The sequence below is a fragment of the Monodon monoceros genome, unplaced genomic scaffold, assembly GCF_005190385.1.
Source record: "Monodon monoceros isolate NGI ecotype Baffin Bay Population unplaced genomic scaffold, NGI_Narwhal_1 Super_Scaffold_21, whole genome shotgun sequence".
NCBI lineage: Eukaryota > Metazoa > Chordata > Mammalia > Artiodactyla > Monodontidae > Monodon > Monodon monoceros.
Window position 1 is genome coordinate 91,217,716 of NW_021703778.1, and position 15,822 is coordinate 91,233,537.

Genomic DNA, 15,822 nt, shown 5'->3' on the forward strand with positions numbered 1-15,822 from the left:
AATACATGTCAGGAGAAGGGAGAATGTTTGAAACTTTCAAATCAGTGTTCATTAAGGTAAGTATCTTGACGGCACATCATACTGACGGCACAGACGCCATACACTGAGAGCGTTGGTACTCACTTAAAAATGGCTTCGGGCACATTTGAAATGTACTTATTCATAGACTGTGCATAAATTAAAAGGAAGGGTTTTCAGAAACAGTTATCTGATGGTGACAGTTATCTATGTTCAGACATCTGGTGCTTGTCTCTCCTCATGCCTGAGCTCCTCGTTGGGTTTAAGAAAGATGCCAAAGCTGCCAAAATCTCTCTTTTGCGCCCAAATTCACTTTAATAAATACTTACGTCTCCATGTCTTCGGGAGGAAGGGAATGAAGCAGGTGGGCTGAGGCAGGACACCAACGTGGGCAGCACCAGAGGACCCCGGGGTCTCCTTATTACCAGGGAGAGAAGGTGACCTCCTGCCAGGGGTGATTTTAGAATGCCTGGCAAGGACCCTCGGTGGGGGAGGGTGGGAACGATGACGGACTGCAACCACAAAACTCCCCCACCTGTAAGTCAGGAATCCCTCTAACAGGAGCTAGAGATAGAATGTAAATGCTTATGGCTCTGCAAGAGATAGTTCAGAGATTTTAATTCACCCTCAGGTGTAAATGGTGCTTCCAGAAATCTGGTCAAGCCTGAAGGAAGGAGCGTGGGAGAAAGACCCAGGCAGTAGGGCAAGGGCCGAGGTGTCCTCCGGGGGCCGGCAGACAGGATCCCCATTTTGGCTTTGGTTCAGGGCTGGGTCTGACTGGGAGGGAGGCGGAGAGAGAGAGAAACTGTGAGAGATGGGAGTGGGTTCTTTGTACTCTTGGGAGCAGGGCGGTGGGTTGTCGGATAGTGGGCACGTCAAAAAGATACCACACTTTGGCTGCCTTCTCTGCAAGCCTCAGGCACTTCTTTCACAAGGACGCCTCCAACGTCTTTTCATCACTCCTGACAACTGCCATGTCAACACAGGACCTTAAAATTTGTTGCAGGACACCATTTTCGGGTATGCTCAGAAGAATCAATCCTGTCCACTACCTTCACTTTCTGAGAGAATCAAAGTGATAGTTGGTGGGGATCAAACCAGATTTAGGGGAAGGATCCCACTGAACTCTTCTATCCCTAGTTTAATATTATGGTTTCAGCATTTGCATATATCTTCTTAAATAACATTTAGGATCGTAAGTGTTTGTGTCAGTGTATACACGGACTTACCATTATTAACTTATAACTTTTATTTCTTTCAAAAAACACTTTTTTCTGAGAGGCAATATAACCTAGTGTTTAAGGGAGTAGGTCCTGGAGCCAGATGGCCAGAGTATAAATTCCAGCTCACGTATTTGCTAGCCATGTGACCTCGAGCAAGTTACTAAACCTCTCTGTGCCTCACTTTCCTTATCTGCAAATTAGGCATGATAACTGTACCTGTTTCCTGGGGGTGTTATGAAGGTGAAGTGAAATCGTACATGGAAAGTCAGGCCAATGCCTGGCATGTAGTAGCACCTAATAAATGTCAGCCACTTTTGTTGATGGTTTAGGGTTTTGCTTCCTATATCCTTCCAGCTCCTTAAGCCACAGTTCAAGATGTTCCTCTGTCTTCTGTATTTCCTGCAAATTGGCCGCTGGTTATCTCAGGTTTTGTGATGTTCGTGGCTGTTGATGCTGAGTGCCTAGATCCATTAATTCACTGGGGATAGCGAAATGGTGATATTCTTTCACTTATTTTTTATTTATTAATTGGGGTACTTTATTTTAAAAATGCTTCCCTTCCGCTAATACTTGGTTACCCAGTGGTAAAAGTCAATAGAAAGGCGAAATAAATGCTTTATTCTTTCTTTTTATTTACCAGTTTTGAAAAGAACAACTATCATTTTCTGAAGATGACTTTTTTCAATTTATTTTTTTAAAGGTTTTTTTGATGTGGACCATTTTTAAAGTCTTTATTGAATTTGTTACAACACTGCTTCTGTTTGGCCGCGAGGCATCTGGGATCCTAGCTCCCTGACCAGGGATCCCCCTGCATTGGAAGGTGAAGCCTCAACCATTGGACTGCCAGGGGAGTCCCTGAGTTCACAGCAATATGAACTCAAGTTTGAATGCAGCTAAGTTTTAATCAGTTACAATTATTATCCTTTTTGAAGTTAAAATTGTCCAATCTTTGGCTGGTGTGAGGCTTTTTAAGTTGGCTCCTAAGTCTTTTGACATGACTGAAGTAGACTTTGATCACTTCCTTGCTATCCAATAAAACAAGATGTCCAGGCTGATCTTGTATACCTCTTACCCCAGACCTGGAATCAAACATCTCTCCAAGAAACTGTAGTTTCTTTTAGTAGAAAATGGTATTTCAAGACTACAGTCTGGTTACTATAGATGCTCATTGCTGCTAGGTTGGTCACTGTTTCTAGGCCTCTTCAGTTGACAGAGCTAGGATGGATAGATCAATTGATAAATCAATCAATAGACAGATATAAACTATCTCATAAGTTCCTACTGATACTTCCAATTCAAATTCAGGACTAAAGGGGTTTTTTTTTTTGTTTGCTTTTGTTTTTGTTTTTTGGCCACACAGCTTGCAGGATCTCAGTTCCCTGACCAGCGATTGAACCTGGGTCAAGCAGTGAAAGCCCAGAATCCTAACCACTAGGCCACCAGGGAACTCCCCTGTTTTTTGTTTCTTTAATCTTAGGGGGTTTTATTAGTCATGTATACTTTAGTAAGAATTAGCTAGACCCTTTCCAAATTGACAGATGAGAACAAGTTCTCAAGTAAGCTTAGGCAGAAAAGGGAAATTTAGTATAAGGATACACAGAGCCCAAGGACAGAAATGCAGACAGACCTCAGGAAAGTGGTGAAACCAGGGAAAAGAAAGTTATCAGGGATCAGGGCAGCCCTTCTCTATGGGAAGCTTCTTGCTTTTCTTTCATCAGATCTACTTTCTCCACTTCATCATCCACGTGGTTGGTAAAAGGTGTCCAAACACTTCCAGGGGATGGGCATTTTCCTGTGTTACAAACATGGCTACTGGGGGTGGAGACTAGGGAAGGAAAAGGAAGGGCTGTTCCTAGGCAAGAGGGAATCTCAATCACCTGGAGTCCGTGTCATGAGGGGTGTGAGTGCATAAAGGCTGTGGGCACAAGGGAAGGTAACCATGCTCGTGAAAAGAATACAGGATGGGGTTTTCACTTAACCTTTTCTGTATCACATCTGTATCTCTTTTCTTCCACTCCAAGAAGCCTGGTTCACAAGGACACAGGGCAGGATAAAATTAGAATATCACATAATTAATAATCTACTTTAGGACTTCCCTGGTGGCACAGTGGTTAAGAATCTGCCTGCCAATGCAGGGGACATGGGTTCGAGCCCTGGTCCAGGAAGATCCCACATGCCGCGGAGCAACTAAGCCCATGCGCCACAACTACTGAGCCTGCGCTCTAGAGCCCGCGAAGCACAACTACTGAGCCCGCCAGCCACAACTACTGAGCCCGCATGCCACAACTACTGAAGCCCGCTTGCCTAGAGCCCATGCTCCACAACAAGAAAAGCCATTGCAGTGAGAAGCCCACGCACCACAACGAAGAGTAGTCCCAGCTTGCTGCAACTAGAGAAAGCCCGTGTGCAGCAATGAAGACCAGCACAGCAAAAAATTAATTAATTAATTAATTAATTTTAAAAAAATATAATAATCTACTTTATCTCACTTCACACACACAATAGTCTCAGAGTAACATTAATACCACCACTATCAATGTAATTACTAAGAACAGTTAAAACTCAGTTTTCACATATGTTCTCCCCATTCTCCCATTTTTACAGTTTTCTGTAGCTACACTGTATGAGCATATGGCCTTTGTGCCCTATATTTTCTGTTTTAACCCTCACTCAGTCTTAGTTCTATGAGTAATCCTTTATTTAATGCTCACACCAGTCCTTAGGTTGATGTTTTTCTAGTCATTTTTATTGTCTTAATTGTGAAAATTTAAGAATATCCATCAAAATTGTATTATGGTTCTCCAAAGAAATACAACCAATAGAATGTGTGTGTGTGTGTGTGTGTGTGTGTGTGTGTGTGTGTGTGTATTTATTATAAGGAATTGGCTCAGGCAACTATGAAAGCTGAGAAGTCCTAAGATCTGCAGTGGGCAAGCTGAAGACCTAGGGGAGATGATGGTGTAAGTTCCAGTCCAAAGCCAGCAGGCTCAAGTCTCAAGAAAAGCTGATGTTTCCGTTTGAGTCCAAAGGCAGGAAAAGACCAATGTCCCAGCTTAAGGTAGTCAGGCAGGAGGAGCTCCCCCTTACTCTCAGGAGGGTTGGCCATTTTTTCATTCAGACCTTCAACTGATTGGATGTGGCACACCCACATTAGGGAATGTAATCTGCTTTAATCAGTCTACCAATTGAACTGTTAGTCTCATCCCCAAACACCCAGAATAATGTTTGACCAAATAGCTGGGCACAGTGTGGCCCAGGCAAGATGACACACAAAATTACCCATCACAAACGTAGAGGGTAGGAAGACTTTTTGCTGCCCCTAAAATCAATAAGTCATTCATTCTGCCTGCTAGTTCACAAGGCCAGACCTAGTAATGGTGCTGGTATTATATGAAAGGTTGCAATTTACAGAGCATTACATGTATTATACCATGTAAATCTCCAAACAAACCATAGTCTACAGATCCAGAAACTCAGGCTTCGAGAACTAAAGCAATTTACCCAATGTCATACAGACAAGTAATGAAGTGGGGATTTGAATACAGATCTCCTGGATTTCCAACCCTGTGCTCTTACCACTATGCTAGATATCCTGGAAAGAACACAGGCTTATAAGGATAGAACGTGAAGTTTTTTACTCTGTGGCACACAGTTCAGCTGAGTCATATTTACATGTGTTCCAAGCCTCACAGTCTCTAAGTATCCTTGGAAAAAAACAGGTTTAAAATAGTAGATAACTGAGAAAAGAATAAACCTGTCACGACCATTTTTTTTTGGCCATGCTGTGTGGCTTGTGGGATCTTAGTTCCCCAACCAGGGATTGAACCTAGTCCCTTGGCAGTGAACATGCCGAGTCCTAACCACTGGACTGCCAGGGAATTCCCATGACCAATTTTTAAATTTGCTTACTACAATTTAAAACTTCAGGAAGCTCATTTCTCCATTTCTAGAGTTCACACAGATTACCAAATAGTGGTATGTGGATTGTAAAAGCTATGATACTTAGAATTAAAGCAAGAGAAAAATAATTTTTGACAAAATATATATATAAAAGAGCATACATAAAATATATGTACAGTTCAAAGAGAAATAAACACTCATGGATGCATCTTTCTACCTGAATTATATCTACTAATTTCTACTACTTCTGGAAATTAGAAGTAGATGGAAACATTTAGTACATGTGTTTATCTGCAGGAGAGAGTCAAAATTGCAAAGCTGATTTAAGAGCTGGCCTGAACCTCCTAGAGACTTGTCTTTCCCAAAATGGATTCAGAGGAACCCCAGACCTGTGAAAAAAGGGATTCTATAGTCAAATAAGTTTGGAAGAGCAGTGCATATTCCCGTCTCCACCTTCCACTCAGATCTACAAGGGACACATTAACATATCAGGAAAAAGAGCCCTGTAGTAATCTTTTAAATTCTGTGTAACGCTGGATTTCCCCAACATATTTGACCACCAAAACTTTTCAGGAGGCCTGTTACCACCTGAATGCAACTTGTATTCCCCTGAGGAAATGCCAGCACAGGTGCCCACTGGTGACAGGGGCATGAATGGAAGCTTTCCTGAGCAGTGATGCTGATGAGAGCACAGTCTGAATGGTCAAATACCTCTAGACTCCTGAGAAAAGTAGAGGCTCAGGAGTTAGTGGGGAATGGGAACAAAGTCATAGCCACTCTAGTCAAAGAGATGGGCAGAGACGGGAGCCAGCACGAGATGAGCAAATTTGCTTTGCTGCTCCAAGTCAACATTACCTTCAAGTTTGCAACTTAGGTGGTGGTTTCCAGGAAGCCTATGAAAAATAAAGCATAAGATCCTGTTATTTGACTTGTGTTTTAACCGGTAAGAGTCTCTGTCTTAGTTCAGGCTACTGTAACAGAAAACAATAGACCACAGGCTTAAACAACAAACTTTCATTCCTCACAGTTCTGGAGCCTGGGAAGTCCAAGTGCTGGCAGATTTGGTATCTGCTGAGGGCCCTTTTCCTGGTTTGCAGATGGCCACCATCTCACTGTGTGCTCACATGGCAGAGAGAGAGAGAAAACTCTGGTCTCCATCCCATCATGGGGGGCTCCACCCTCATGACCTCATCTAAACCTAATTACCTCCCAAAGGCCCCACTTCCTAATACTATTACATTGGGGATTAGTGCTTCAACACATGAATTTTGAGGGGAGTACAAACATTCAGTCTATAGCAGTCTCATTAGCAATGATTGCATTAGCAATTATTGTACAAAACTTTGTTGTCCTATTATGCAACAAAAACAAAAGCAAAAATAGACAAATGGGACTACAGCAAACTTAAAAACTTCTGTGCAGCAAAGGAAACAATCAGTAGAGTAAAAAGGCAACTTACAGAATGTGAGAAAATATTTGCCAAGCATATATCTGATAAAGGGTTAACATCCAGAATATATAAAGAACTCATACAACTCAACAAACAAACAAACAAAAAAACAAATGACCTTTTAAAATGGGGAAAGGACTTGAATAGATGTTTCTTCAAAGATGATATACAAATGGTCAACAAGCACATGAAAAGATGCTCAACATCACTAATCATCAGAGAAAGCAAGTCAAAACCACTATGAGGTATCATCTCACATCCATTAGGATGGCCACTATGAAAAAGGAAACACACAAACAAACAGAAAATAACAAGTGTTGGCAAGGACGTGGAAATACTGGAATGCTTGCACACTGTTGTTGGGATTGTAAAATGGTGCAGCTGCTCTAGGAAACAGTATGGAGGTTCCACAAAAGAATAAAAATAGAACTACCACATGATTCAGCAATCTCACTTCTAGGTATATATCCAAAATAATTTAAAACAGAATCTTGGGACTTCTCTGGTGGTCCAGTGGCTAAGACTCCATGCTCCCAATGCAGGGGGCCTGGGTTCCACTCCTGGTCAGGGAACTAGATCCCACATGCCACAATTAAGAGTTCACACACCGCAACTAAAGATCCTGCATGCCACAACTAAGACCTGACGCAGCCAAATAAATAAATAAGTAAATATTTTTTTAAAAATCAACAACCCCCCCCAGAATCTTGAAGAGTTATTTGCACACCCACATCCATTTCAGTATTATTCACAATAATCCAAATGTGGAAGCAACCTAAATGTCCACCAATAGATGAATGGATAAACAAAATATGGTATATACATGCAATAGAATATTATTCCACCTTACAAAAGAAGGAAATCCTGGCATATGCTACAACACAGACCTACCTTGAGGATATTATGTTATGTAAATAAGCCAACCACAAAAACACAAATGCTGCATGATTCCACTTATATGAGTTATCTAAAGTAGTCAAATTCATAGAAACAGAAAGTAGAATGGTGCTTACCAGGGGCTGGGGGGAAGGGAAACAGGGAGTAGTTTGATCAGCATAGTTTCAGTCATGCAAGATGAAAAAGCTGTAGAGATCTATTTTACAACAATGTGCATTTATTTGACAAGATTGTATTGTACACCTAAAAAATAAGAGGGTAAGTTTATGTTATGTGTTTTTTACCCACACACAAACAAAAAAAAAAACGCCTTGTCTAGGAACCTCCTCAGATGCTGCTCTGAGTAATATTCCTCAAGCAGTATCCTCCAGCCAGGCCCCGGGAGACTTATTTTCCAAGTTTCTTCTAGAAAAGGAATGTAAAACTGAGTTTTCTGGGTACTTCAAGAGCAAGAATGATGGAAGAGAAACCATCCTGACCTCAGGGAGTCAGGCAGGGCAGTATGGGGAGCTGTATTTGCAAGTACGGACACGACAGCCCAAGGTACACACTGCTGGGGTGGGGAGGAAGCTGCCCTGAGGAGGGGCAGAGCTGGGGCCAAGAGCCACTCTACAGACTGGTGTGCGGCCTGGAAGCAGAGGAGGGTCACCAGGACAACTGGAAAAGCCCCCGCAGCAGTGGAAAGGCAATGTGAGCAGCTGGGACTCTTAGAGAGGGAGCCTTTAGTTCTGGGAATGACACTGCTAGAATGAATGGGACTCAAGTAGTCCAACAAGGGCTACACACCATTTTAAAATGCCAACACTGGTAAATTGCCTGATATTTAATCCTCAAGAGGGTCAAAGTTAATCACCATTTTTGACTCCTTTGAGACAGACCTTAAAGTTGAACCCTTTGACACTGTAGGTTTTCAAAGTTTTAGGTCTTACTACAGGGGAAAAAAAAAAAGTATATATATATATATACACACACACATATATATACACACATATATATATATACACACACACACTTTTATCTGTAGTATATATATACATATATATTATATATAATTTTTAAACTATGGCACTATAGAAAACATGATTTATATGCCTTCCAAAGTAGATTGGGAAAGGAGGAATATTTCATGTATACCAGATGCTCAGCCCGGCCTACCCCCTTGACTCCATGACAGGAGGGCACCCCCAACTGCCACCCATGATTAGTGCTTACATCACGAGGAAGCCATATCTTGGGAAAGTCAAACTGTCCAAAGCACTCACTGGAATAACACCACCCACACACTTCAGTCCTCACAATATGGGAAAGTGACTTTGGACAAATCAAGGAATCATACACTTGACATTTCTAGAAATGACTAGGTAATTTGCTGTTTAATCCTGTATCTGGGAAGCCTTTCAAATAGAGTCACTCTAATGCTTGAGACCCTAACTCAGTTACTCTTCAAAAGAAAAAGGGGTAAGCTAGAGAGGGAAACATGAAGAGTTACCAGTAAGTGCCGGAGCCCAGCATTTCCCACCCTTGAGGAACATACCCCCCTTAAAGGAGAAGAAAAATTGCCCAGCTCTCTGGTGTCCACTTGTTACTCAAGTAAGTACAAAACCTGAAGCTGAGGAGACTTATGCTAATACTTATTATACTGCTGTAAAAAACAAAACAAAATTACAAGTTCAAACAAAATCACAACTAAAAACCATTCAAATTAAAGTCATTAATTTTATGTGATAAATGATATTGTGTTGCTACACTGAACTCTGCCCACCTGACTATGGTGCCGACCGCAGGACGCAGGTTCTTTGAGTTCACCTTACTTCCTTCTACCAACTTCCACACCATTTTTTTTCTTTTTTCTTTTTTTTTTTTGTACTATCACCAGGGAACAGTTCTGGTGGAGCTGCTTGCGTCACCTCTGCTGTAAACGCAAACTTGGAAGCTGAGATGACATGGCAGTACTGGATTATAAGGTAGTCATTCAAACCATCAGGAATGTTATACGATAATTCGTGTAGGTTAGCATCAAAGCTGAACATTCAAAATTAGAAGATGTCCCAGAATACATCCTTGTGTCTTAAATTTTTTTTTTTGTTTTTTGGTGTCTTAAATATTCTGACAAAAACTTCCAAAGCCTAAACCTGAGGCTCTTAACTTTTTTGTACCACAGTTCCCTTTGGTGGTCTGGTGAAGCCTCAGAATAATATTTTGCATAAAAAATGATAGGATTGCAAAGGAAACCAATTATATTGAAATTTGGTTATCAACATATTAAAAAATGAAAATGTGGTATTGATATATGCTTCTTTATGAATATATTATTCACAGGATCTAGTGGCAGATCTGGTAACTCATAATTTCTAGGTAGTGATAAATGTAATTGATAGTTTGTGATATCTTCAATAACTGTAAAGTGGTATTAAAAAGTGCTATAGGGCTTCCCTGGTGGTGCAGTGGTTGAGAGTCCGCCTGCCGATGCAGGGGACACGGGTTCGTGCCCCGGTCCGGGAAGATCCCACATGCTGCAGAGCAGCTGGGCCCGTGAGCCATGGCTGCTGGGCCTGCGCGTCCGGAGCCTGTGCTCCGCAACGGGAGAGGCCACAACAGTGAGAGGCCCGCGTACAGCAAAAAAAAAAGTGCTATATACATTACCAAATGTAAAATAGATAGCTAGTGGGAAGCAACCGCATAGCACAGGGAGATCAGCTTTGTGTTTTGTGACCACCTAGAGGAGTGGGATAGGGAAGGTGGGAGGGAGACGCAAGAGGGAGGAGATATGGGGATATATGTATATGTATAGCTGATTCACTTTGTTATAAAGCAGAAACTAACGCACCATTGTAAAGCAATTATACTCCAATAAAGATGTTAAAAACTAAAATAAGGTGAGACCTCTTGGAAAGTTAAAAAAAAAAGTGGTATTAAAAATATCTGTGGGCTTCCCTGGTGGCGCAGTGGTTGAGAGTCCGCCTGCCGATGCAGGGGACACGGGTTCGTGCCCCGGTCTGGGAAGATCCCACACGCCGCGGAGCGGCTGGGCCTGTGAGCCATGGCTGCTGACCCTGCGCGTCAGGAGCCTGTGCTCCGCAACGGGAGAGGCCACAACAGTGAGAGGCCCGTGTACAGAAAAAAAATAAATTAAATAAATAAATAAATAAATAAATATATATATATATATATATATATATCTGTGATTTCTATAAATGACAAAGTCACCAATTTTACTAATATTTCATAAAACTATGAATTTATAATATTTTATATATCTCAGAAGAAGTTAGAGAAAATAAAGATGTAACTTTCCCTCAAGTTCTTGAATTCTGTCCACAGACCTCTAAGGGGTCCCAAGGACCCCAGTCAAGGACCCTTGCTCTAAATCTTACCCAAATAAAATGGTTAAAATTATGCACACATATTCAAGATTCACTGCAGGCTTAGATGATTAAGGAGCTGCCCAGGTACATGGATTATCCATCTCTCTCCCTTCACAGAGCAACTGGCCAGGACCCAAACCCAGCAGACCTCCGAACCTCTGTGGCACCATACCATGAGAAGCTGGACTGTCCTGGCATGATGATGTTCTTACCTGGATCTTCTCCTTTCACCCTCTTCTCTTCAAAGATTCACTGCAGGGTGAGATGTGTATCCTCCCCTTAGCTCTCACGAACTCCTCCCTGGGAGGAGCCCCACATTCTATAGTGCACTTGTGTGGCTTCCAAGACAGCAGGAAAGGCCCTAAAGAGATTCTGCTAATCTCCTATGAGGAAGGGAGTAACCACACAGAGCACAAGGACCACCTTAGTCGTTAGGCAACTGGTCAAGAGGAAGTAGGGCCAGGAGACCTTCTGAGCAAGAGACACCCAACCAGTCACGTGGTTGCCCTCTCTACACACCCTCTGGCTGGGAAGGGCTGAAATGCCCTAGGATTGCTAGGCAACAGGAAAGAATTCACTGATGATGGTACCCAGAAGACTGTTACACCCTTGGTAGTCGGTGGCATGTGGTATGTGTGTGTATGATGTGCCCCATCACTTCCACTGGAGGTCTAGAAGGGGGCAGAAAAAGTCAAATTTCTAAAACAGCTTAAAGGGGCTTTTGGGGGTTCCAGCCAGGCTATGAAGGCTAGCATTCACCACAGTATGTTGAAGGTGCCCCTCCCCTGGGGTGTCCCCCTTCTTCCCGTACTATTCTGACTTCCTGTCAAAATCTGCTCTCCATTCATGGTCAAGGTGCTAAAAGGGACTGGTAAACAAATCCATCATAAGAACCCAAGGGATGGGCTTCCCTGGTGGCGCAGTGGTTGAGAGTCCGCCTGCTGATGCGGGGGACACGGGTTCGTGCCCCGGTCTGGGAAGATCCCACATGCCATGGAGTGGCTGGGCCCCTGAGCCATGGCCGTTGAGCCTGCACGTCCGGAGCCTGTGCTCCGCAAATGGGAGAGACCACAACAGTGAGAGGCCCACATACCGCAAAAACAAACAAAAAAAAAAAAAAAAAAAAAGAACCCAAGGGATAAGACTTCCCAGCTGCTCCCTGCAATGTGGAGAACGAGCACAGACTGAGAACCAAGCTCTCTGGGTCAACCCCAGCTCAGCCTCTCAGTAGCTGTGTCGTGACAGCCCTCTCTGAGCCTCAGCCTCCGTTTCTGTAAAATGGAGCAGTAAAATCCATCAGAGAGTCACTAGGAGCATCAAGCATGCAGGCCAACCTGAATCTAACCAGGAGGAGACCATCCGAAAATCCAAATTGAGGGACATTCTGCAAACAACTGATTCGAATGCTTCAAAATGTCAATGGCATGAAAGACCAAAGAGGGGGAAGAAAGGTGGGAGACTGTTTTAGATGAAAGCAGACTAAGAAGTCATGACAGCTAAACACAGGGCATGATCCTTGATTTGGTTCAAAAAAGAAAAAGTCAAAAGACATTATCCAGACAATTGGGAAATTTTGAATATGGATTTAATACTGTTGTATTAATGTAAAACGGCTTAGGTTTGATTGTGGTACTGGGTTACAGAGCAGAATGCCCTTTTCCTTAGGAGATACATGCTGAAATATTCTGAGAGTGAAGTATTACTATGTCTGTAGTCTATCCTGAAATGATTCAGCAAAACTTATATACACAGAGAGATAAAGCAAATGTGGCAAAATGTGAAATGATGAATCTAGGTCTATGGGTGCTAACTGTACTATTTTTTACAACTTCCATGTAGGTTTGAACATTTTCAAAATAAAAGATAGGAGAAGATGTATACAGACATCTCTTCACAGAGGGCCTGGCACAAGGAAATAGTTAATCAACTATGATTGTTTGACCTTTGCATCTACAAAGGGATGATTTCATAAACCAAAAGAATGACTATAGAAAATGGAATGACAGGCTCTGGCACGGGATGGTGGCAGGACTCCGTGTACTGGGGCCTTCCTGCTCTGCCTGCCCCTCAAGGGGTGATGACGGTGTCCCTGACACAGAGCGAGAGCTCCTCCTCTCACCTCTGGGAGGAGGACATCCTGGCTGGCCCAGCCCAGGCCATCGGCCGTGTTCACAGCCTGGCCTTGAGACTTCTCTGTGGAAGGTAAGAGATTAGAGCTGGAAAGGACACTTTTAATCCCAGGCTTGATGGTTGCAGCCTCCCAGGTGAGGAACTTGGAGAGCAGACGGTACCTTTGTGAGAATGAGAAAGAGGTGCTCCTTCCTCTGGGAGACCCAGCCCGTGTCCAGGCACTGGCCATCCAGTCGCACACAGCAGCCCTGATTAATCCCGTGTATGTAATATTAGCTTCCATTAATTGAATGCCAGGCATGTTCTGTGACTTATTTTGAAACCTCACAACTCTTCAGGACAGATGTTATTTTGCTCATTTCAATTGTGGGGGAAAAGGCTCAGAGGCTTGTTCGCTTGGCCCAGCTAGTAAGTGTCTGAGCAAGAGAGCAAGCATCTGAATCTAGGACTACTGAGCTCTCATCTCACTGCCGCTCCCCAGCCTTCTGTTTGTGCAGAGTTTTATGCCATGTCGAACTCCGTTCCTCGTGTGGTCTGCAAGTCCCCATAACTCCACAAAGTAGAGAAGGTAACAAGTGAGGAAACTGAGAGAGAGGGGACTTGCTCCAGATCATCAGAGGCATGTGGCACAGTCTGGAATGTAGGAATCGGGTCACTCTGTGTCCTTAAGGGACTCCCTCCCAAATAACCATTGGAGGCTGTGACCCACCTCCTCCGGAAGCCTGAATGGGTTAGGAACAAATGAACACGGCCCCCTTTCACCTCTGCTTTAGGGAAGCCATTTGACTGTTGAAAGTTCCTCCCTTTGGGGAATTCACATGGTCACACTTTGACTCCCAGGCTCCTCTCTTGGTTTTACTTTTCATGACATCTGTCTCTCACCTATGTTCCTGCCAGCCTGCATGGCACCCCTTCCCTCCTATATCTCAGCAAGCCCAGGACTCAGCCCTGCCTCAGCTGCTTCCTCCATCTCCCAAACCTGTGCTATTGTTTCCTTAGTGGAACATCTCTCCTTCCTTCCAGGCTTCTCCTTTTACGAAGCAATATGCTAACCACCAGATAGATGTTCACTGTGATTCTTGATGTCTCTTCCTACAGAAGTTCTTCTTCCTCTATTCCCCTTGCTGCCCATCTATCCATCCATGTACTTCCTCATCCATCCATCCACCCATCCATCCATCCAACTACTTATCCATTTAGCCATTCATCCTCCCATTCATGTATGTACACACACACACACACTCACACATCTATCCATCCATCCATCCATTCATACATCCATGTATTCATCCATCTAATCATCTGACTTTCCACTTATTCAACCTTTATTGAGCACCTACTATGTGCTACAAATACAAAGAGAAACAAAGTCTGGCCCTTGTCTTTGGGAAACTCCCGGCCTATAGGGCAGGGGTAGACAAGTATCACCATGGGTTGAAAGCTCTCCTAGAAGTATGTATTAGGGACCATGGGATTTCAGAGGAGGAAGGGGCTAACTGGCCAGTGGCTGAGAAAAGCCTCAGGGAGGGCCAGGCATCTGAGCTGTGACTCTGAGTCCCCTTCTTTGTTCTCTTCCTCCTCTGTGCCCATCGTTCCCCCAGTCCTCCATCTATTCATTTTGTTATCTGTATGTGCTTGGGCTGAGGGCAGTCTCAGTGGATAAAAATCGAAGACTCCTCCCCCAAAGTTGCACAGGTGCTGGCTTTTCCCTCCTGGCTTTCCTGCTTTAGTTAGGCCAGTCTTCTGTTTCATCTGTCAGAGCAGGTCTCTTTTTATCGCTGGACACTTGCACCCAGGCACCCCGCCCCCCACCTTCCAGGGGATGAGCCTGCCACTGAATCCAGCAGTTTCTGTAGAAGAGGCTCATTGTAGCTCCTCTCACTGGGAGGCAGGGAGGGGTGTGTGTGTGAGGGAGGCATGCCTGGACTTCCAGGGATCAGCTGGCGCCCAGTTTGGCTTAGCTCCTCAACCGGAAAGCCTTGCCCCATTCCCCCCACCCCTGCCTAGCCAAACCCACTGTTCGTGGGCCTTCCTCCAGGGAGCCTGTGGCCCTCAGCAGCACTCAGGGGCCAGCCTGGACCCCAGCTCCCACGGACTCCTCTGTTCTGATGGCCCCTCTGGTCACAGTGCCTGGACTCTTGGGACTCTGCTGGAGCTCTGGTGGGGGTTTCAGGGGCAGCTCAACTCGCCAGGGCTGCAGATGGAGAAATGATCCAGTGGATACTTGATGACTTCCTGCCCCCTGGGCTGCTGTGAGATTGAAACCTGGCTCCCTCTATCTGCAAACAGTCACTGAAGTAGTGGCCCAGCAGGTCTGGGGGCACTGCAGGGCCAGTGGTAGGAGTAATACAACAGGTTCCTCCTTCCTGAGCTCCTCAAGCCCCTCATGTTTTTCTGTCCCCCAAGCCCCACCCAAAGGCTGAGGCTGGCAAAGCTTTCCTGCTGGAGGGTTGAGGGGCAGAAGAAGACCTGGCGTGACCTTGGTTCTCCTTATCTCCTCACAATGGCACAATCAGGACTAATGCTGTGATTCTCTTTGTTTCTGTGGGGACTCCCGTGCAGAGGGGTCCAGGACCAGGCAGTATGAAGAGCTCAGCAGGGGGATTCTGCAGAACACCTGGTACTCCTGGGCATGAAGATCCCTAGAAGCTCCCTTTAGGGGAATTTTGCTTCCCTCTCAGGCTGCCTCTGGCATTTAAGTCCAGCTGGATGATAATGTTGGGAGGAAGCCTAGACTGTATCCCCTGGGAAGTCTGGGGCTCCAGCAGCCAGACTCAATTTTGGGGTAAATCTGCTTTCAGCTGAAAGGATGTGAGCCTATGAGAGATGGGAGCTAAGC